The 23,340-nt window shown below is 42.1% G+C and overlaps 1 protein-coding gene and 1 long non-coding RNA gene across 4 annotated transcripts in view; one reads left to right on the forward strand and one right to left on the reverse strand.

The window, feature by feature from the left end:
* The window catches only part of CDH13 (cadherin 13), a 1,030,795-nt gene that overhangs the window by 226,383 nt on the left and 781,072 nt on the right, over nt 1-23,340 (forward strand). The gene's annotated exons all lie outside the window — the stretch shown is intronic.
* Nucleotides 17,538-23,340, reverse strand: part of LOC123382401 — a 31,372-nt gene continuing 25,569 nt past the window's right edge. Inside the window, exon 3 of the long non-coding RNA XR_006590706.1 lies at nt 17,538-17,892. This is a non-coding gene — a long non-coding RNA (uncharacterized LOC123382401). The remainder of the gene's footprint in view (nt 17,893-23,340) is intronic.

Consider the following 23,340-nt stretch of genomic DNA (forward strand, 5'->3'; position numbering starts at 1 on the left):
CTGCAAAATTACAGAACAGACTATTCTGCCCTGGCCGCATCAGCTCAGACACATCTTCCTAGCATTATGGAGAGATCTCTGATCATCGAGGTAGCTAGGGGAACCATACTCATGACCCTCCAGCTTCAATTATGGGTTGTCTCCAGCTTCCAGTGTCCAGAAAGGACACCCCATTGGCCATCCAGGCGCTATCAGGCCAACACTTTCCTGCCTCTTCTTGTTCATTCTTCCTCGATCACTTATTGTGGACCACAGACACACACAAACACACAGACACACAGACACAGTTACACACAGATAAATTGCTGCATCTGAGTTACAAGCCATACAATTACACTTTTAATCATCAACCTGCACTAGTTAGAATAGGCCTGGTATCAAACAACTCCAGTGAGCTAACACAATGAAAGTTTATTTCTCATTCAGGTCATGAGGATACAGGTTGGGCTACTTCTTGGGTAGCTCTACTCCAAGTGTCTGCCCTCCACACAGGAACTTGAGGACTCAGGCTGCTTCCAAGTTGGTCCTACCATTCTGAGCCTTCCAGTCATTCTTATGTCACTTGGCTGGGGACAAGAGAAAGTATGGGAGAAACACAGGTTTAGCCACTTTAGCTCAAAAGTGACCCGCAATTTCTGTTCATACTCTATTTGCCAGTCATGTTAAGGCTGGGCTGGCCATGAGCAAGTCATCTGAACCCTCTGAGTTTTTGATGATCTCATCTAAGAAGGATAGTAGCGGTTCTTACTTTTAGAATTGGTGATTATCGATGAAGAAATGTGTAAAATGCATTGAAAATGCAATGAATAAATTAAAGCTGCAATTATTATTACTGTCACTATTGCTATTGTTGCTGCTATGGTTGTTATTATTACTGTTATTCATGGACCTTAGATGGGTTCAATTTCCCTACAGTGACTATCTAATCCAGGCATTATAGAAGGCAAATCATGGGCATTAAAAATCTGAAGCAGTGAGTGATTTTTAAGATTTGAACTCTATGAACCAATAGAACTTTTTTTAAATCTTGGGTTGATTAAAACATATTTTTAAACAATTTTTCTAAACCTGGATATGAAAAAAGAGAAAAAAAAAGAAAGCAGATAGTTGAGATAGAGGGAGAATACTACCATTTACTTTAGTAAAAATGTTCTTTTGAAAGGTCATTTGGAAAAACATAAAAATAAAATAAAAGATCATTTGGCCTCAAAAAACAAACAAAACAGGAATGAGGACTAATTACAGCAGAGAAGGCAGTTCTTTAATATGCATAAATCTTCCTTTGTAAGAGAATGTGCCAAAGGTTCTTATTTACCTCATTTTGTTGGGAGATCACATATCAAAAGCATTAGGTTGATGTTCTTTTTTTACTCTTGACTTTTATGATATTGTTCTGAAGTTTCAATATGTTCATTTTTCTACAAAGGCACGGATAAGTCTTAAGTGATTTCCTTATGACAGGCTGTATGCCTACACTGTCAGCAAGAGAAGAGAGAGAGAGAGAGAGAGAGAGAGAGAGAGCATTTCTGGAAAATGTAAGAAAGTATGCATACCTTAGGAACAGATGTTGGGATTTGCAAAAGCGTCATGGGTGTTGACCAGTGTGTGTGGAGTGCCCCCTTGAACCTCATAACAGGCCTTATGGGACAAAATACTCTCATGTGCCCATTTTAGAGGTAAGGGTACTAAGGCTGGGGTAGGCAAAGCAATTTACCCAAGATCATATCACTCATATTTGTCAGTGTCAAGATTTGAACCCAGGATTTCAGTCCCATGGTTCTTATCCATAGTTCTCTGGTCTAGTCTGTTGTAGTTTTTGTTGATGTTAAGGGTGGCACATCAAAGAAATTTGCCCCTTAATTTCCCTATCTACATTCATCAGCCTGTTTGAGACAGAGAATTTCTACTGTGTTGTATTTTTTCTGTTCATAACCAAGTTTCATTTTTCCTCTGTAATATTAAAAAAAATACAAAAAAGTACCTCTTTTTCCTTGTTTATAATGGATCCAGTTAGTACCAGATTGTCCACGACCTGCACTCCTGGCTTTCCACCCTCCCTATGAGTTTCTTTCACCAGGACACTGGTTGGTCATGCCACCTTGACATTGACCTTGGTTAGTAGCCGGGTCATCCATGGAGTGCATGGTGTTGCATTAATCATATTTGTACTTAACATACATGAGTCATGGCTTTTGAGGGTGTTTTTAATTGACTATAAATCAAACAGGGAACTTGAAAAATGAAGGCAATTAATGAAAAAGCAATGTGAGAGGTGTTTTGCATCCTAAGGTAGGAAATACATCGCCAGTGAATTAAATGTCAAAACAAAGGCCCTTTTGACCCTGCTGAAAAGATTTCATTTGGATGGTAATGAATGGATGAACTTTCCAACCTGGCAGGTGGAGAAAATGCCTGCTTCCTGAGTTCAAGCTCACTTGGGCTTTTATGTGTCCATATTCTCTGTCTTTTATGTGTCTATATTCTTGTGAACTTCCCAAGCTCTTTTATTTTTGTTTTTAGTTTTTGTGATTAAAATAAAAACAACGATAATTTATTTTCCATTTTCTGATTGTATTTTGCACTACTGACTCATATTTTCCCTCAAGTTGGGAGATTAATTAAATGATTAATGAAATACTTGACCATCCCCTGTACAGCATTTTGGATAGATCTGAATATGGTTAGAGTTTCAAGTGGTATATTTATTTAAGCTTTTGGGATATGCCAACAAATATTACTCTGAGGCCACTCAATTCACTCCACATTATGAAGGTGACTATACTTTGGGTCAGAATGTGGACTCCTGTTTACATTAATGAGAGTTGTTCCTATATTTAAATAGAATCATATAGGGATGTAGTATTTGTATGGGTTTGCTCTTCCACCCCATCAACATATTTGTGACAATCTCATAATCATTCAATTAATATTATTAAAGTCTTCATAAATATATTAACTACCTCATTTTATAAATGTAAGGTGATATAGTAAATACAGAATAAAAGGGACACAAACCTTGTGTTCTTGGAGAAGGCTATAATGAAGTGCTTAGAGATCCTTCCGTTGAACTCGGGCGCTACGTTGTGCTTTGAAGAGTAGGAAACATATGAAGTAATGGAGTGGGGCCCAATCAGGTGAGGAATCTAATGCAGATGGGCTCCTGTAGTTTTCTTATCAGCAGAATGGAAGAAATAAACAGGCTGGAGGAATCACACTGTCAGCCCTGGGCTAAATTTGCCCCACAGATAGGTCCTGTCTGGCTGCTCAGTGTGGAAGTGTTTAGCGAAAAATATTTAATGAAAAGAATTTGTTGTCAACATTGAGAATTTCACTTTTTAAAAATTCATAACTTCTGGGAAGATTAGGCCTGGAGAATACAGATCCCAGAGGCAGGCTGCCTGGGTTCAAATCCAAGGTCGGCTCATTATCAGCTAAGTAATTTGGGCAAGTTAGAGGAACACAAAAAACTCATTGTGCCTCAGCTTCCTCATTTGTAAAATGAGTATTATAATGGTGGTAACCTCTATAGGTTGCTCTGAGGATTAAATATTAATCTATCTAAAGGGCTCTGAATAGTGGCTGGCCTATAGAAAGCACTAGAATATTAGCTGCCAGAAGTAGTGTAGTGATAATAGTATCTGAGATCTTCCCTGTGCCCCTCCAGTCTCTGCTGTCCTCTTATCATCCAGTCGGCTTCCTCGTTCATTCTGCCTGCCCCTTATAGGCATCTAAATTCACTCCATGAAGGGGCACCTGGCTGGCTCAGTTGGTAGAGCATGAGACATTAGATCTCGGGGTTGTGAGTTCAAGCCCCACAGTGGGGGGGAGGGGGGCAGGCTGTACTTAAGATAATATTTTTAAAAATCTTAAAAAAAAATTCACTCCATGAAATCACCATTGTCCCCAGTACTGGTGTATGGATTGAATGATGTGCCACAAAGACCAACCACATGTGTTGTTTTTATCAAACCACTGCTGTTACTGACAGTAACTGTTCTTGGTGGTCAGAGAAGCAGAAGACAATGCTGAGTGATGGGAGGGTATGGGCTGGCTGGCATTGGCTGAGATTTTGAAATCTATTTTCAATGTTTTGAATCATCAATACACATAATGTGTGAAAAGGAGTACCATGTGTTCAGACAGTGTGACTGGCTTTCTAGAAGTTCAGATGAGAAAGGAGATGAGAAAGAAGAGTGGGGAAACATGGGCTGTCATGGAGCCACCTGCAAAGTTCTCAGATGGAGGTGGTTGGGCGGTATATCTGAGGAGATGTGGGAGCATGACCGAGGAGGACATATAAACAAAGTAAGGGTGGGAACAGAGCCCCAGAGAAATCCAAGGGTCTAGACTAGGGAAGCCATATAGTTTTTTTTTAAGGTTATTTATTTATTTATTTTGAGAGACAGAGCAAGAGGGGAGGGTCAGAGAGAGAGAGAGAGAGTGAGAGAGAGAGAGAGAGAGAGAGAGAGAGAGAGAGAATCCCAAGCAGGTTCCAAGCTGTTAGCCCAGAGCCCAGTGCGGGGCTCGAGCTCACGAACCACGAGAACAAAACCAAGAGTTGGATGCTTAACCGACTGAGCCACCCAGGTTCCCCTAGAAGTTTTCTAAAAGAAATGAATAATTAGTTGAGTCTATCCCAGCTCACTGACTTGTGTGACCCCTTTACTCTCTGCACCTCTGTTTCCCCATTTGCATAATAAGGGTATATCAGTCTCATTATAGCAGGGCTGTTTGGGCTGTGATCCAAAGTAACCCAACTCCACCTGGCATTAGCAAAAACATATAAAATTATCAGCTCACATGACTGAGATCTTTGAGGCTTGAACTTGCTTCAGGAACATCAGGATCTAGAGGCTCTGATGATGTCATCAGTATCACCCTTCTGCCCTCAGTTCTGCTTTCTCTAGTGTTGGTAGCCTTCACTCTCAGAGGTCACTTGCCTCCAAGATGGTGACCAGAATCCTCAGGATTTCCTTCTCTCATTTTAACAACTTGAAACATCTCTTTTCCAAGTGCTTCAGCAAACATCTCCTGGCTAAGTCTTCTGGTCCACTTGGGCTCACGCACCTATACCTGAGCCAGTCACACTGTCAAGAGATTTTGGTATTTCTGCTGGCCAGGACTGGGGAAATGGAGATGCTGTTCCCTGAAGGAAAGGGGCAATGCTGGGCTGGCAAAAAACAAGAGTCCACCGTGAGGGCGTTTTACTCTGCTGCTAAGGCCCTTTTGAGCACCAGCATTCCATGACGGCAGGCTGTGCCCAAGTTTAAGAATTTGTAGAAGCCAGCATACACACACACACATGGAAATGTTCTCAGGTGGCAGGGAATGAGGATCACTCTCACCCCAGGTTGCTCACTGGTGGTGCTGGTGAGCAGATTGCCTAATTAAGACTGTCAAATCCAATGTGATGCCATATGGCCTCCCTCTTCAACCTGTTGAGTGTCTTTGCTCACATGGTTCTGGAGCTGATGTAAATCTCTTTTATTTCTGCTTTTCTTCAAGGGAGTAAGAACACAGGAACATACGGATGTTGCAGGAGCATCTCCTAATTCAAGGTATTAGAACCACATGAATCGGGCTGCTTAATGAGTAAGGCATCAAAACATAAACTGGGAAAGATGAAGCATGGCTTTCTGAAAAGGCAGAAGATCTTATTATCCTGTAATAGGCCAAATCTACACACATTCTGATCATTGTGGTGCCCTCTGTCCTTTTCATGTTAATTTTCACGAAATTTTTGTTGTCTTGAAAGTGAGAGGACAAGAGGTGGAAATACTTGCCAGTCAAAATATCCCCAAGCATTTTTTTTTTTTTTTTTTTTTTTTTTGTATTTGGCCAACTTCACATTTTCCTTCTGGAGACAGAAATAGGATATAAGAAAGGAAATGATATACGTGGATTCCCAACTATTCATTTAATTAATGATTTAAGAAACACAGAATGGTCACCTACCTTATGCCAGGCCCTGTACTAGATGTAAGGGATAAAACTGAACTAGAGTAAAAAAGATGTCTCCTGTGTTGTCACTTTCATTCTTGTGGAAACAGAGGTACAGACAGGATAAGAATAAACTCCTAAGAACACAGGAAAACAATATGTGAAAATCTGATGAAGAATACTATGGAGGAAATAAGACACAGGCATATGGTGGAGATTCACGATGGAGATTTTTGGATGGCTGCTGTAGAATGGGCTGCCGAGGAGTTTTCTCTGGGAACCTGAGCCTGTGTTATGAGCAGGGAGACTGGGCCGGTGAACCTTTAGGTAGAGGGACCACATAAGTCAAGAGCCCTAAGATGAGAATAGGTCTTTCAGTTTGAGATTCTCTGATCCAGGAAAGGGGCTACTATTTTATCCATTTAATCAAATCAGCTACTCTGTAAGATAGGATTATAAACCCCATTTTATAGATGAGGGCGTGAAGGTTGGTTAAAGGATCCAGTATCTTAGAAAATGGTGAAAAACATGCTCTGATCTTCTGACTCTGTGTGTTCTCTCCACATGAAAAGCTATGCTCAGTGTCCTCCCACAGAAGCACCCCCATCCCCTTTTTTTTGAGAATAGATCGGGGTGACCCTGAGAGCCTCATAGGGCTGACGTGAGGGTGCCTGCATTGGATTGCTTAGTTCCATCACTTACAGTGGTGACATTCTCAGCCAACCTCTCAGCTCCTCAGTTTCCTCATCTGTAAAACAGTAGTAATGTTTTGCGGGTTGATCAAGATAACACAGGTAGGTGTTAGGACAGTGCCAACGACATGCAAGCTCTATATAAAGGTTGGCATACATATTTTTTTAATTTTTAAATTTTATTGTAGAGAGGTGGGGAGGGACAGAGGGAAAGAGAATCCAAGCAGACTCCATGCTCAACGTGGAGTCGACTTGGCTCCATCCCACGACCCTGGGATTATGACCTTAGCCAAAATCATGAGTCAGATGCTCAACTGACTGAGCCAACCAGGTGCCCCTAAAGGTTGGTATATTTTATCATTTGAAGGAATAAGGCCAGGGAGGTGAATGTCTATAGAATGATGCTGTTGGAACAGGCAGCACCAGCATCTACCAAAGGTGGCACAGATACCAAAGCTTGGCTCCTTTGAAATAGAACGCGGTTTCTTCCTACTTCCTCCGGGTCTCCCTTTTAGATACTTTCATGTTCTCAGGGTATGTGCCATCACACCCAGCCCCAACACACACACACACACACACACACACACACACACACACACACACACACGCACACACACACACTGCTGCCTCATGCTTGGTCTCTTTGGGCTAAATGTTAAAAGGATGCTCCCAAGAAGCATTTGAGAAGTGATTCCTCCCAGCCTTAAATCAGATGTGTTTTGCAATTCAGGGAGTTAATAAATTGCATATGCTGTACATTACACAGCTCCACCAGGGGGTTATGGGGCAATGCTGTGTAATAAAACAGATATTTTTGCGGCAAAACATATGACTATTTACCCAAAGCAGGATAAATAAGGACCATCACATCAATTCAGGTTGGGTTTTGTGCCAAATGAGTTATGAAAACACTTTTGGTATGCCGAGCCTCCTGGATTTCAGAAATGCAAAACTACTCCTTAGGAGAAGATTCCCTTGAAACATTGCAGACCTCAATTCTGCTAAAACATCCGGCTGGCCTCTTCACATGCCAGCTGCTTCTGGGGGCAGTGGAGTGTGGTAGCAGCTCAGACTCCAGGTTCTAGCTGCCCCCCACAATCCCGTTCCTCCTTGTGAGCAACTTTGTAAATGATGTCTTGGCAGGCCACCCCTGAAAAGTGGCCAACCGCTGCACCAGACTATTTCATTCTAATTTGAAGCCAAAATAGTTGTCAGCCATCCAGGTTCCTCCTAACTGTGCATGTCAGCTGATTCTGGAGCCCTCCCAGAGGATCTATTTTTAGCTAAAAGTGGTTTTAATTGTCATATGTATACATTAAATCCACGGGAGGTGGGGGGACTTTCCAAATAAGGAACATTGATTCTGAATAACATGAAAGAAATAATTAGTGCTTGAAAAACAGTTCAAAATATGAGTCAAAACCTCTAAGGAATACGGTTAGCGCTGCATTTTTCAGTGGAAGGAAGTTTGCCGGATTAAAAACAGAAAGCGAGGGTGAGTAGGGATGAACCAGGCCAGAAGAAGGATCCAGATTCACATTCTAGGCACTGAGGAAGGGGACAAGACTAGGGGGTTCTGAAATAGAGAGCAACTGGGATTGTCAGGTGGGTACCCATGGGCATGTGGCCCAGTGGCCATCCACTCCTAGTGTCCAGTGGGGCACAGAGGGCACGGGCTAGAACCAAGTCCTTGCCACACTCACGAGGGATGGGGAAAGGGCAACAGCCCTTAGGAAAAGGCATGGGAACAGCTCTGATCAAGCTTCCAGGCGTTTTGTTTATTTTGGAGCAAGGCAGTTCTGGGGTGGGTAAGACCTAAGATCAAGATGTATGTAAATTTTTTTTAATGTCCTAAGTTGCCTGCTTTACTTTTGGGGCAGGCCCATTCAAACTTTTTGTTTTCATCAGGTACATTTTTGATCAGGCACTTCTCTGTAGTGGGTATTCTCTCTTTGTGTACCTAAGGAGAGGTTAAAGAGTTCTGTGTTACGAAACACTTTGTCAGCTGTAATTACAATTCAGTGACTTGATCAGTTCTGATGAATCGCGACCAACTCAAGACTTTAAAGAAAAGGAGTTAATGGGAGGAAGCTGTGGAGCTCACAGGTTCATCCAAAGCCCCAAATGAGAAGACCTCAAAAAGGACAGGAAGTAAAGAAGTTTCGAGAGGTTCAGCAACAGGAACTCAGAGTTTAGGACAGTGCTTTTCAAACCTGCTATAGTGAGAGATTGTTTTTTGTTTCAATGCACCACAGACTGTTCCTTTTGCAATCAATCAGTCAATGAATCAATCAATAAAAGAGCTGTGAAAATATAATTTTCAACAAATTAAAAACGTGACTCATGCAGAAATACAAGGTGAATACAGGGCCAAACTCACCAGTTAAAAAGCGCTCTAAGGCAGGTCAAAGAACATTGTAGGATCTAGGTATCTGTGGTGATTTAATCAGGAGGAAATGTTAGCATCAGTTTGCTGGTTCACATACAGAGCTGGCTAATGTCCTACAGGGCAGGAAACTATAACCTTTGGAGTTATCTTTTCTGCTTAACATTATTGGCATCTCTACTATACAGAGATCTACAAATCAACATGTAATTTCACTGAGTCTGCAACCTTCAATAAGTAGTAAACAATGAGGCGGTTAACTTGAAAAATAAAACCTCTGGTAATTTTCACCAGCAAAAAAAAAGGTGTGTGTGTTGGGGGGGTGGGGGGTGGTTGGTATTTCGGGAGAGCCGAGCATTGCAATCCCAGACAAGCAAGTTGTGGCAAAACCACTGGGGAGTCCACAGCACAAAGCAGAGAAGCCCCTCTTTTAGAAAGGAAAGGAGCTAGTCAGGAAGGCTGTTGTAAACAAAAAGGCCATTGGAGTGAACTGGGAGTTTGAAGTACAGAGGCTTTTCATTGGCTGAGTTGTGATGGTCTGTCATTGGCTGGGCTGTTTGGGGGCGGGGAGCCGTTCTTCCTCCTCATGAGATGGGAAAGTAGAGTGTACTTGAGAAGGGGGTCTCTTCTTATTGGGTCTGAAATTGGCCATAGGTGGTAGGGCCTGAGAACTTCCCCTACTGAACCTCCCAATTCCATTTTAGTGAGGGCTCTCTCTATTAATTTTCACAAGGTGGATAAATTACATTTTCCTAGATAAATAATCCTTGAATGGACCTATTAAGTAATGCCTGTATATGACCCTTAAAGAACATTCTTGCCCCCAACACAACATTTTTGTTTTACTTTCAATTTTTTTTGAAGTTTTTAATGTTCATTCATTTTTGAGAGAGAGAGAGAGAGAGAGAGAGGGAGTGCATGAGCAGGGGAGGGGCAGAGAGAGACGGAGACACCGAATCCAAAGCAGGCTCCAGGCTCTGAGCTAACAGCACAGAGCCAGACATGGGGCTCAAACTCATGAACAGAGAGACCATGACCTGAGCTGAAGTCAGACACCAGCGGACTGAGCCACCCAGGCGTCCCTTACTTTCAAGTTTTAAATAATTTTTCTTAACAATATAATAACATTTTTTGCTATAAAAATGAAAAAGCAAAGACATACAAAATGTAGGCTTTTAAAAAACTAGACTCAGGGGTGTAATATTACTCTATCAAATTGCTTTTTTTAATTAAAAAATTTAATGTTTATTTTTGAGAGACAGAGCATAAGCAGGGGAAGGGCAGAGAGAGAGGGAGAGACAAAAATCTAAAGCAGGCTCCAGGCTCTGAGCCATCAGCACAGAGCCCAATGCGGGGTTCGAACCCGTGAACTGTGAGATCATAACCTGAGCCAAAGTCGGTGCTTAACTGACTGAACCACTCAGGTGCCCCTCAAATTGCTGTATTTATCTTGTCATGGGCCCTTTACAAGGGTTTGGGCACTGGTGTCTGGACCACACCTTTAGTTTTGTAGACCTTAATAAGAGTAGCTGAGCTCACTTACCTTCCAGTTTTGGGTGTCTGCCTTCAAATTCTTGGAAGAGAAGCAATAGACTTGACATTGGTCAAGAGCCCCCACTGTGATCTGGGAGATAGGTTTGGTAATTAGAGATCCATTCCCTAAAAAAAGGGCTCCAAGCAAAAACAAAGCAAAACAAAAACATCAGAGGCATTCACACAGTTACTGAGATCTGAGAGCTATGGCCCAAACAAGCTGGGGACTGGGGCAGTGCAGGGTTTTGATCACAGGGAAAGATGTTGATAAACCACCATATTCGAACATCATTTGGGCTTCCACATTTAAGTTTTCAGTCACGTGGCCAACAGCTCAAGGTACAACTTCCCAAAATATCACCAGATGACTCATGTTAATAAAGCACAGGTACATTTATTTAAGCCTACTTCCATAAGGAACACCACCTTGACAGAATCTTAGCAACGTCTCAGAAGGTGGAATTCAGAATGGATATTTATAGGGTTTGCGAGGAGGGTCCAGGCTCTCATGATTTAAGGTAGGAAACTGACATCTGGTAAAACTCATGACATACTGATTTAGTATTGGTAGGCATGGCATAGCGAGGTTCTTAGGTAAGCCTTGAATTAAGACCTCCAAGTTGTTTTGATAAATGCTCTGGTGGGCAGACTGTCCCCTCCTGAAACAGTAAAGTTTTTTACTGGTTTAGTCTTATCTTTCTTGAGCAAAGTTTTCTGGTAACAAACAGTTCTTTCAAGTTGATACACTGGTCTTAGTTCTTGGTTCTTAATAGCTGTGCCATATTGATGTGGGTGGTCTCAGCTCTCACAACATGGTACTTTGCATGTTTTCTAAGTCAGAATTTCCTAAACTTCTGTCTACACAACACTGTCCTATAGAATGGTAATAGGAATGCACAATGGAGAACAATATTTTGAAGCTAAGTAAGTTTGGAGAATGCTGAGGGGCAGGAGGGGTTGGTTTGTATTTTAACTATAGGCCACTTTTAAAATGTGAAAAGTGTGCAGTAAATGTTCCAGAGGCCTACAGACTTGCCTCAGAATGAAACCCCTTACCAGTCAAAAAGAGTTCATTCAATCCTCCCTAAACCACAGACCTTCTACCTGCACCCCAGACTCAAGCTACGTTTCCATTCTCACCTGGGGGCTAGGTTAGAACCGCTCCTCTGAGACCCAAACCTTGTCTTTCTTCCTGAGGAGAGGGAAAAGTAGAAATATTTTTCTTTTTCATTCTTTCTTTCTGCTGAGCTCATAGGAAAGAAGGTGGAGTAAAATGCTGAGAAATAAACATACCTTTAAAATAGGTTCTGTCACATAATGACTTTGGAGTCAGGCTCAGAAGCCAGACTTTCTGAGACCCAGGGAACCTTCCCATCTGTCTCCCTCTCTAGCAGCCTCCCTGTCTCCTTTACACGGGTTAAAAGGTCCCAGGGTGGGTGGAAACCTCTCCTCCATGCAATCCTGATTTAGCTCTACCTCAGGCTTACAGTAAAATGTTTGCAAATTAGACAGCCCTTTTCTGGCTTTCAGGACTCTTGTTTTGCTTAAGTCATTAGGCCGAATATTAAATCTTTCACTCTCTTTGCACTCCTGATTCAACATCCTAATCCTCCCTACGGCAAAAGATGCCTCTGGCAAAAGAGCAGGGAGGTCAACTAGGAAAATCTGAAAAGAAAGGCACCTAAGTAAATTTTCATAAGATGGCCCCCCCTTGCTTGAGGCACAGACCCAAGCTTACAAGCAGGCAGGAAGCCACTGTATAACCACCCAGGAGTTGAAAATAGAGGTTGGTTCTGGAACCCCCCCTGTGGGTTGATGGCTTTAGCCAGCTTGCCTGTCTTAGTCAGAATTTTTTAAAGATCAGGTAGGTTTGAGTAGGGGTAGAGGCGTCAATACTGGCCATTGGCAGGAATCAGGAGATCTGGGCAGCCTTTAGGGGATTTACAAACCTCTAGGAAGTTATTGGTGACTGAGCACAAAACCCCTGGTGCTTTTATCTTTATCACTCTGTCTCCACCAAGACTCCAAGCACCAAGACTCCATCTCCAGTATTTATGCCCTTCTAGGTGTCACCTGAGTATCTGGGATTGAGACATTTAAAATAAGGGTAGGTCTGATTTTAGTGAGCATTTTAAAAAGGCAGCAAAATGTTATGTTCTACCTCTTCAGATCCCACCAGCTTTGGACTATCCCAGGGAGAGGAGCCAACGTTTCCCGAAGCTTCCCAGGCTGGGTACATGCTTTTTACCATCCCAACTCTGGTCCTCATAGCATCTGTGACAGGCAAACCCCCAAGCTCTGCAATCTGAGCACTGGGATCTAAGTGCCACCTCTCAGGCTTAGTAGCTCTGTGGCCTGGGTGAAGTAACTTAACTTCTCAGGGCTTCTGTTCCTTCTAAAAGGCAAGCATCAGTGAGGTACTGAAGGTGAATCTAAAGCTGACACACAGACACTGCGCAGTAAATGGTAGTTATGTATATCAATTAATGCTATTTAATGATGGGCTTCCAAACCTCACTTTGAGCTCTGTGACTAAATGATGTATACTGTACTACATACAGACTTTGTTCAGGCTCTATCCTATCCCTCCAGATATTTTCCACTTTGCAATGGGAGGCACTCACCTCCCCAGTGGAGCCTCCTGTTTCTCCTCCTACCCACACGCTTAATCCCATAAACCGGCTCTGGGCACAGGTACCTGGTTGAGGGGCCCAAATGTTTCGAGTTTATTATTAAAATGTTTGCCGTTACATTTACACAGTGCCCGACTGGGTTGATTGCTTCATATATCGACAGTACTAAAGCGCATACTGAATGTTTTGCCTGCCAAGGGCCTTCATCTCGTTCAGCCTGAGCATATATAAAAGTGATTGGAATGGGAGCGTTTGCTCTGTTATTTTGGTGATGGATTTAGGGAAATGGAAAATAGCAAATTGCTTTGTTTCTGGACCTTTGCCAGGTCCTTCCTGGTTATGGATACCACTTGCCTGGTTGATTGAAGAAGGCCAGCTGCTATTCTAATAGCTTAAATCAATGGCCAACGGTGCCGATTCGCACGTGTGTCATGCTCAGTGCAGTGACACGCATCTTATAACTACAAATTAATAACTTTCCTATTATGTATCAGTACGATGCTGTATTTCACAAGTGGATCAGCCCTTCAATACTAACATTGACACTGAGGTCAACTCCACTTTTATTACGTCCTTGAGGAGATTTAGATACAACTCCTGTCCTCGAGTACAGAAGTCCATGCAACAACCTCAGTTTCCACATTTATGAAACAGACTGAGTAAGGCCCAGGTCCTGGGGCTGGGAAAATACAATGAGATGCAGTCTTTGAGAGCATTTTTAAAGACGTTAAGCATTACCCTCTGATATCCGGTGCCTCTTTAGGAAAGATTTCTGTCTGTGTTTACGTCAACTCTTTCACATGGAATGTGTGGTTGACTTACTATATGCAACATCAGTTTCCAGTGTTTTGTTGTTATTTTTACTTTTGTGCGATATGTTTGGAAAAGGCACATGGCCAGGGGTGACTCAGTGGCTGAGCTTATCTATGACATGTGACGGTGAAAGTGTTTGGGTTGATTAAGGCTTCATTCAGTCTGTGCCTCTGGGCGATCTTGCATGGAGGCCTAAGCCTGAACTTTGGGTGGTTTTATTGGCTGGGGTCTCCAGTAAGATGACTCAGAGATGGACATTGGTATGTGGGAAGTTTATTAGGGAGTGCTTTGGGGGTGGTCACATGGAGCAGAGCTGGGTAGACGAGAAACAGTGCTCTGATACAGTCTCACCAAAGACTCAGCCAATCTCCAGGGATCTCTGAAGCCAGCATGCCCCTTCAGAGTAGTCTTGAATTGGGTGAGAGTACCAGGCCTTTTTAGCTCAATGGTGATCTGTCACTGGATGTGGGCCATGGGAAAGAAGTACAATCCTAGGGGAGAAGACCCTTTATAGCCAAGGCATTTCCAGAGAGGGGCTGACAGTCAAAGATGGTCCCCAAAGGCTGGGAAAATAAATCTTTCAGCCCTGAAGAGAAATCTGACAGGTGCATTGCAGCATCCACTATAGTTAGGTCTAAAACAAAGCCATCTGGTACCCACTGAGATAGCTCCCAGTAGTCACTGCTGCCCTTGGAGACAGACACCCACTTCCTAGCATTTTGACCTGGCACGGTGGTCGGGGGGAGGCTGAAGACTGACTGCTCCCTCCTGTGGTACCATAGCTAAGCACTGGTTTGTGACCCCTGTACCTCCTTCTCTTCCTAGCTTCCATTCTTCTGAGCATGGCAGCATGCCGTATCCACCCCCACCTTCTGAAGTAGCACTCACTGGTGTTTGTTTGTTTGTTTGTTTGTTAATCTGTAATCCCATACAATTTCTATCTTTCAGGAGTTTTACCTTTCAGGTATCCTATCATTAACTTTCACATATGATTATTTTTGTGTGTGATTATTTTTGTCATTATTTTAGGCGTCTATGTTTGTATTAATTTAGGTAGAAATAAGTTCTCAGCTTAGTCTACCATCTTGAATAAAAGTCTTCATAGTATTATAAAGGTGGATTTTAATGTGTAAAAATATACAAATTTTTTAAGCAGAAGATGAATAACATAATGTTTTTAGTGATTTTCTTTCACAAAATAAAGATAGACTAGAATTTTCTAAAGGAACAGAATAAAGAGGATGCTGAGGTCATAAAAACAATTCTCTTGACCCATCCTTTCTAAACTCTTGAGAGCAAAGGCAGAATCCATCTCAGGAATTTGAAAATGGAAATTAATTATGGATATGCCGGAGCATGTGACGTTTGAAGGTGTATTGGGCTGATGATCCTCGACACTTGTAAGAGGAGGGGCCGGATGCTTTGGGAAATGTTAACAGAACTTTGCTCCCTGTCGCATTTGCTCCTGGTATTACATATTCAATCTGAACTCTCTAGGAAGGGCAAATGATCCAGTTGAGAAAGACTTCTTGAAAAAGAAATATTATTTAATTAATGTCTGTGTCGATGGTGATTGATGTATGAGGTCACCTGAGGACAGTTCACACTCTTCTGGATGTTTCCTTGCTTTCTTTTACCATATTTGATAGTGTGTTCTACAGATCCAGGCTATATTTAAAATTTCCAGAATTAAAAAAAAATAGATACAAATTTTTTTTTATGTACAAGTATGTTACTCAGAGCCCAATTTATAATAAGGAAAATTCAGAAACAGCTCATGGAAGAGCTACATAAATTCTGATACACCCATATGACTGAGTATTATGTGGCCCTGAAAATACATTCCTGAAAAATATTTAAAGACATGGAAAAATGTCACGATCAGATGCTAAGTGAGAAAAGCAAAATGCAACACAGTGTAAATGTAAAACCAATTAGATCCGAAATGCTGTATTTGTTTTTAAAAAGCCTGCTAGAATATAGTCCCCTGGAATTTCCTCAACATTAATACTAGGCTTATTTATTAAATGTTATTAGGTAAATATTTTTTTTGTAGCCTAGTGAGTACAAGAGGGTTTATTATGTAACTGTTTCCTTAGCAAAATGCTTATTTTAGAAAGTAGAGGAAAGCCAAAATGTATTTCCTTCACAAAACCCTACAACTTGGGTATTTGTCCATCATCTTTCCTGCCCCTGAGTCTCTCTTCACTGTTGGCATTACCCATTGGATGGAGCCCTTCCAGGATGGCAGCACTGAGGGGCTGACAGTTCTTAGTCAATGCTTGCTCTTCTGCACCTAATGTTGTGGCCCCAAGCAAGTTACCTATAACTTCTCTGAATCTCAGTTCTCCAGTCTGTAAGATGGGTGCAGTAATCATACCTGATTCTACTTGTCTGGTGTAGATTAAATGAAGTAATGCATAAAGTGCAAAGCACGGTGAGGAGACCATCACTCGATGTGTTTTAAAGATAAGTGATTAACTAGGGGCAAGAAACAAATGGCCAAAAAGCATTTCCAGCCTCTACACTGTTCCCCACTGCGTCAGACCCAGGAGGACCCTGAGGTGCAGTGGGACGTGGGGGTATCGTTGAGCCACGAACACAAAGTCACATTGCTGCAGGTCTCCTGGCCTCCTCTTAGGACTTTGCCTGCTGCATTTCTGCGTGGTGTCTACTCTAACATGTGTTCTCCTTAGAGCAGACTTGGAAGGAGTGGGAGGTCGTTGTGGTCCATTTTAGGAGGAACATTTGACAGAAGAAAGTGGCTATAAAATCTAAACAGGTTAACATTTTGTTATTTGGATTTCAATGTGAAAATTTGATTTATTATGTAACTCGTGTTTTATCACAGAGGTGACTGATGGGTGTGATTGAAAATTGGATTCCAGAATGTTGTCCCAGCCTGCGGCACTTTCTAGATAAACATTCTAGAGTGGTGTTTCGGCATTTTCTTCCCCAAAATGACGTATACGTTAAAAAATATATAGGTGGCTGGAAAATCGTATGTCAGAATATTAGCGGTTATTATTTCTGGGTGGTTGGATTACAAGCAATATTCACTTTTTCTTTGATTTTCTTCTCACCTCCCTTTTTAATAGTGAGGCTGTATTGTTTGTGTTTTAAAGAAAATGATGTTCATAGGGCACCTGGGGGGCTCAGTCAGTTGAGCATCCACCTTCAGCTCAGGTTATGATCTCGTGGTCCGTGAATTCGAGCCCCGCGCTGGGCTCTGTGCTGACAGCTTGGAGTCTGCTTTAGATTCTGTGTCTCCCTCTCTCTCTGCCCCTCTTCTGCTTGTGCTCTGACTCTCTCACTCTCACAAATTAATGAATGTTAAAATTAAAGAAAAAAAGAAAATGATGTTGCTTTAAAAAAATCCCCTAACAATAAGCTGTAGAGAAATACCTTAAGTTCAGCACACTTGATTTAGAAAAGCCTGAATACACACACACACACACACACACACACACACACACTGATTTTTTTTCTTCCCGTTGCATAAAATTGACATTGGAACTTAAAAAAAAATAAGTAGCAGGAGTTTCCAGAGCATGTAACTTATGATTCATTTTACACTTCTGATTTCATAAGTTATTGCCATCGTGTGAAATAAGGTACCCAAGTGTTTCAACCATATTAACGGCATATAATAAGTGCTAATCTTTACTAGTGGAATATTACCAGGATCAGGCAAGGTCCAGCTGCCCTGCCAGGAATCCACTCAGCCCCCTCAGAGGCAGGCATTAGTATCATCCCCATTTGACAGACGTGGAGACCAGGCACGGGATCACTCACTTCCCAAGGTCCCACAGATTCCATCTGGGCAGTCTGGCTCCACAGTCTCTTCCGTCTGCCTCTGCTGTCTCTGACTGATGCACACGCGTTTCAGGCAAACCTGTGGAGAGCTGCGTGTTAGCTGGCTGGCTATTCACGTGGTCACCTCTGCTGGACGGGGCTGCAGGGTCACATGTGTTGTCTCATTTCTTTTTTTTTTTTTTTTTTTTTAACTTTTTAACGTTTATATATTTTTGAGAGAGAGAGAGAGCACGAGTTGGGGAGGGACAGAGAGAGGGGAGGGAGACAGAATCCAAAGCAGGCTCTAGGCTCTGAGCTGCCAGCACAGAGCCCAGTGCGGGGCTTGAACTCACAAACTGTAAGATCATGACCTGAGCCGAAGTCGGACACTCAACTGACTGAGCCACCCAGGCGCCCTCTTGTTGTCTCACTTCTTAACCGTGCTGGAGAACACATGTGCAGGGGCCAAGGGTGATTTTTATTTTCTCTGGTTTCTTTCCTGCCTTCCATCCTTCCGTTCTTCATCCTCTTCCTTCCTTCTTCCCCACTTTCTCCCACTCTCCCTCCCTCCCTTGCTTTATTCCTTGCTTCTTTCTTTCATCCTTTTTGGAAAACACAAACCAAAAGGGCATACAAAATAATACTTAATTAAAAAAATCTACTCATACTCTTAGTAGGATTTTTACCAAGCCCTTTTGTTTTCTGTTCACTCTTTCTGATATGAATAATGCCCACTCTATTTCTTGGGTTATTAGGAAGAAAAATAGTGTTTTGATTTTTTAAAAAGAAACTGTTTAAGTGAAGGGTGCCTGTGTAAGCCTGCCATTTTTAATGCAAGGATTCAATAAATCCTAGACTTTGCATCTAATGTGTCGAGGTCTGAAGAGATCTGTCCTATGAGAGAGTTCACTAATTTCAATTATCTGATTTTTATTATCACCTTCTGTGGGTCGGAGACAGGATTTTATAGAATGCTGTCACCTGAGGCTGTGACAATGGGGTTTCACACCATTAAATCCAGAAAGCATAAGAGAAAGGATAAGAAATGAGAGGGCTTAAAGACATGCTAGTTTTATCGTGAAAAATAGGACCTAGTGAGCGGCTATGAGACATAAAAGTAGGGAGTGCTCACTCGTGATCCATGCCTTTGCATGTGAACTGCTTCTATGAATAATTAATTTCATGTTAATTATTATTCTCATCACCATTGTATCACTGCAGTTGTACTTAGTAGCAAGGAAAAGGCCAGGTAGCGTGATGTAGGGAAAGCTCTCAGACTCGAGTGTGCATCGGAATCACAGAGTGGGGAGAATGTGTTTGCAAAATGCAGGTTGCCAGGTCTCATGCTGATGCCAGCCCTTACGCTCAGTTCAGACTGGTACGACTGGGGTGGAACCTGGGAATATGCATCCTTGTCAAGCATCTCAGTCGATTCTAATGTGGGTGGTATGAGGACGACACTCAGAGACACTGGTGTGGAGCCCATGCTTTGTCACCCGTTCGTCTCAACACGATTTATCTTCCCAGCACCTCTTTGGCACAATATTTAGTCAGAATTTGTTTCTCACCCGTATGAGGGATACATAAGCCCACTCTTTGCTCTCAGAGCTGCCTGTCTGGGGCAAGGTAGCTCAGTGGAGACATAGCCATTATGCTGATCATAGGGGTCATCACCATCTCCAGTCCTTGCTCTGTGCCCGGGACAGTGTTGGGGCTTCATGAACAGAGCATATTCCTAAAGAGCTCACTGATTGGAGCCCAATTGCTTGGGTCCAAATCTTGACTCTTCAATTTACTGTGTAGTCTTGGGCAAATTATTTAACCTCCTGGTGCCTTAGTTTCCTCATATGTAAAAAAGGGATAATTGTAATACCCACATCTTAGGTTCTTTGGGGGATGTATTAATTTTTTTTAACGTTTTATTTATTTTTGAGAGACAGAGTGTGAGCAGGGGAAGGGCAGAGAGAGAGAGACAGTATCCGAAGCAGGCTCCAGGTTCTAAGCTGTCAGCCTAGAGCCTGACACAGGGATCGAACCCACCAACCATGAGATCATGACCTGAGCCGACGTCGAATGCTTAACCGACTGAGGCACCCAGGCGCCCCTAGGGAATGTACTTAAAAATTACTATAGGGGCGCCTGGATGGCTCAGTTGGTTAAACATCCAACATTGGCTCAGGTCATGATCTCATGGTTCATGTGTTTGAGCCCCATGTTGGGCTCTCTGCTGTCAGCATGGAGCCCGCTTCCCATTCTCTGTCTCCCTCTCTCTGCTTCTGCCTCGCTCTCTCTCTCAAATAAATATTATAAAAATTACTATAAATAAAACTCCTAGAGCAATGTCTGGCCAATAGTCAAGTGTCATGTAAGTGTTAAATAAATATAACCATTGTTGATCAAATTCGTGCATGTACACATGTTCTCTCTTTCCTTTTCCTACTTTATTTCCAACATAATGCAGATATGTTCTTGTAGCTGACAGACTTTTAACGTGGAGACCAGTTTTTGGAGCCTCTGTGCCTTGGGGAAGGAAATCTGCAGGTATTAGATGGGTTTGGCAGCCAGCAGAGGCATGCAGCTGGGGAAGGGAGACTCCCTGGGGTGGGGGTTTTAGAAGAGAGAGCTGGATTCAGCCCTTCGAACTAGGAGAGCTGACGGGTAACAAAACGAGGCTCCCTCAGTTGTCTGATGTAGCAGACAAAGCAAGATATTTAGTTAATAGCAGCAGCCTGGTGCCTATAATTTTCAAGTCCTGGGAGGCACATTATGTTGCCCAGAGTAAGCAGAGAGGTAGAGGAGGGAAGTAAGAAAAGTTAGGGAGAATCTATTTCCCGTGTCCCTTGTTGTAGTATTTGACTCACCTCAAGTTAACACTAATAGAACATTTGCTCAGAAATGTCATCGCTGAAATAAACGCGTTAAATTTAAACTCTGACTGCCCCAATTCATCTGTTATGCAGTTGAACTGGGAACAGCTCAGACTTAAAAGGCATCTCCAAGTTTTTCTCAGCCAACAAGACTTAGGCCACTTTGTTTTCTCAGATTGTGCAGACTTGTCCAATTTTTGGATGAAAGTCCTTTGGATACTCGGCAACCATACTATTTTTCCTCCAATCGTCGACTTAAAATATAAAGCAGAAGCTGTGAAAGAAAAAAAAAAAAACCAACCCAAAGTTCCTTCACATCTTTATTTTCTAGCCAACTATGGCTTTAGTCTAAAGCTCTCTCTTTTAGGGAGAAAAATCACATTTGTACATTTTCTCGTGGTTGGCTGGACTTACCCACAGATTCTTGGGTGATATTCAGGAGGATGCTTTGTGTTTTGGCTGTGTTGGAATTTTTCTTCGGGGACTATATATAGCAGTGGAGGGGGGGTGGTGTTCAGCTCTTTCTCAGCCTAGAACTAACTCATCCTTTTGCAAGAGATGCATACAAAGACCATAGCACGTTGGGAACTATTTTTTTTGCTTTCCATTGTAACACTTTTAATATAAAATAGATTTTCGTAGTTTGGTTACAGATGCAGTATACTGTGGAAAATTTGGTTATCCTGAAAAAGCACAATGAAGGAAATAAAACCATAAAGGACCCACAAAGAAATAACTAGTTTTATGTGTTTTTTTCCTATTTATCCACTCATCCATCCATCCATCCATCCATCCATTCATCCTTCCCTCCTTCCATCTATCCATGTATTCATCTTTCCATCTCTCCACCCCTTCATGCTTTCACTCATCCCAGGAAGAAATAATGGTACCTTAAGAGTACTCTTAAGGTACGGTATAGTAGTGGTGATGAGTACAGGCCCTTCATGGTGTGCTTTATGCTTTCAAATCCTGGCTGTGCCCAGCACTTTCTGTAACCTTGGGCAAGTTTTTATGGTTTCTTTTCCTCCCTTATAAAACGACGTTAATAATAGTGCCTCCTTATACATTGTGTCAGGATTTAATGATATAATCCATATAAGATGATTGGCAAAGTGCCTGACATAAAGGGAAGTTCTGAATAGATATTAGCTATCCTCATCATTATTGTGACTCTGGCTTATTTCATAGAGTTACCAAGCTCTGATAAAACATATAGAAACTACTTAATTCAGTGCATAGATATTATGATTGTAAATGCAGCAATATACAGATGTGTATTTTGTTTGTGTTACTGATATCCGAGCCCCGTGTTGGGCTCTGTGCTGACAGGTTGGGGCCTGAGGTCTGCTTCAGATTCTGTGTCTCCCTCTCTCTGTGCCCTTCCCCTGCTCACAGTCTGTCTGTCTGTCTGTCTGTCTCTCTCTCTCTCTCAGAAATAAACATTAAAACAAATAAATAACAATAAATAAATACATAAATGCTATCTTAATAACCAAAAATATTCTATAGTATACGTATTCATAACCAATCTGTCACAGCTATTAATTTAGAATATATCAAATTTCTGTGGTTATAAATAATGCTGTCATGAACATGTCTGTTCAGTTATTTCCTTAGACTGAATTTCTAGGAGTGAAATTGCTGGTTTTATGTTGTACACATTTTACACCTTAACAATATTGCCACAGTGCCCACCAAAGAGTCTACACCATTTTCCATTTCCGACCATGGACGCGACGGCCTGATTTTCTGCACTGTGGCCAGCCTTATGTGTTATTGCTGCAAACGTTTGCCATTCTGTAGACAAAACATACGCTCTCATTGCTATTTTATTACTTGCTTTTATTTAATTAACCAGCATAGTTAAACTTTGTCATATGTTTGGTCCATATGACCAAAGCTTTTGACCATATTTATTTCTACTTCTTCAAACTGTAAACTCAATAATATTGGTGCACTTTTCCATTGAGTTGTTTGTTCTTTTCTTAATGGTTGTGCCAGAGTTTAAAATTTGACTTTCTAATGGGAAGGCTTTGGGATTGACTCTTCCAATTTATGAAAATTGGCTAAACCGTTCCTGCATTTGTTGCGAGTGCCTACGGTTTACAGTATTCCTTTAGCCAGTGATGTATTCAGTCAAGTGCTGTTGGACTTGAACCCACTCCTAAGTGCCCTGGACACTTCTTACCACCCTACCTTTCATTGGATCTCATTTCATTTCTGTGATGTTTTCCTGCTTCTTCTAGATTTCAAGTTCATTTTGCTCATTGAAGAAAAATAGTACGTAACAACGGTAGATACCCACTGCTTTTCGTCTGCCTCCCACGTGTCTCTTCTGGGCTGCATTCTCGTCGTTTTTTTGTACTTCGTTTTCAGCCTGAGCTTGTTAGATGGGTCTTTGTGCAATCACATCCGTGCAGATTTCTCACCCCAGAAGGCTCCCTTTAAATATGGTGAAGAGGCTACCCAACGACTTCCCTTTAATATGTAGAGAATAGCGCTTTAAATCTTGTGTCTGAAGATTCATCTTCACTAATGGCCTAGTGCAGAAGTCAGCAGACTTTTCTGTAAAGGGCTGGATAATATATATTTTCAGCCATGCTGGCCACACGGGCTGTGTTGTAACTAAGCACAGAGACAGCCATGGACAATAGGGAAAACACCTGCCTGGCTGCGTTCCA

Source organism: Felis catus, chromosome E2, assembly GCF_018350175.1.
Source record: "Felis catus isolate Fca126 chromosome E2, F.catus_Fca126_mat1.0, whole genome shotgun sequence".
NCBI lineage: Eukaryota > Metazoa > Chordata > Mammalia > Carnivora > Felidae > Felis > Felis catus.